This window comes from Cyprinodon variegatus, unplaced genomic scaffold, assembly GCF_000732505.1.
Source record: "Cyprinodon variegatus isolate N-32 unplaced genomic scaffold, C_variegatus-1.0 Scaffold113, whole genome shotgun sequence".
Classification (NCBI taxonomy): domain Eukaryota; kingdom Metazoa; phylum Chordata; class Actinopteri; order Cyprinodontiformes; family Cyprinodontidae; genus Cyprinodon; species Cyprinodon variegatus.
Genome location: NW_015150566.1, coordinates 133,634 through 134,779, shown reverse-complemented (window position 1 = coordinate 134,779; position 1,146 = coordinate 133,634).

Here is a 1,146-nt window from a genome sequence, read left to right as displayed (position 1 = left end):
CTCAGTGTCCTTTTAAAATATTCTTCCAACTGAGCTCTGGATATCTGCAGCTGTTGCAGCATTATCATTTAGTCAGTAGGCATCCATGTCTGGGTGGGTCTGCAGTTGGATTAAACAGAGCTCTGGGAGATTTTTAAACTTTAGAAAATGGGTTTTATAACTTAAACATGTTTTAAACTTCTCCACAATGTTAGGATCCGAATTGTTCACATTGCAGCCAGAGGCCACTGGTACCAGAGGTTCTTTCTCTAAATTGGACACACTAATTGAACGTGGCTTAATTTATTTAGATGCAACAGAGTAAGGGGGCTGAATACATTCACATGCATCACATTTTTAAATGAACTATGAAATAATAATTAAAATCATGTAACACTTTCCTTCCACCTCATGATTCTGCAATACTTTGTGCTGATCTGTCACATTTAGTAGCACCAAAACACACTGCAGTCTGTGGTTGTGGAATGTAAAAAAAAAGCCAGTGTGCATGCTTTTTAATTGCAAATTAAAGTGGTGCACATTTACGCCCCATACATAAACCCTGGTATTACATGGTAACGCCTAATTACACCATGCATAGCAGCTTACTACTACCCTCTGAAAAGGGAAAACAGCTACTCTTACAAAGACTTGCCTGAAGGACCCACAGATTGTTAAACTGGCTGAGAGGGAGTGCAGACTGGCAGTTTAATTAATGTGTGCTGTTTGTTATTCTGTTTCTCCTTTAACACAGTAGCTGGAGCAGTGTTCTCTGTCTGTAGCCTGAGCATGCCCATCTGCAGCCATCAAAAAGGAAGTTTTAGTCACTGTATAGAGACCCTCTTTAAAGCGGGGATGCTTCAGGCAGTGTTTCATTGCACGGTTAGCTCGCCATGCCAGTCATCTGTATGACGCCACTTGTTGGAGGTATAAAAAAAGAAATAAATAGTGATGTCGTCATAATCTTTGGTTTTAGCTGGGAAGCTGTCATCCTAAATCCATTGCTTAGAGTTCTATTAGAATATTTTGTGTATTTTCATTCAGATTTGGCTGATTAGTGCTGTAGGTACCATCTTCTCTCACTAACGAATTACAGAGACTTGCTTGATCAGGTCGGGTTCTTCTTCTTTCCCTGGATTTGCAGAATTTAAGGAGCTGCTCCTTCAC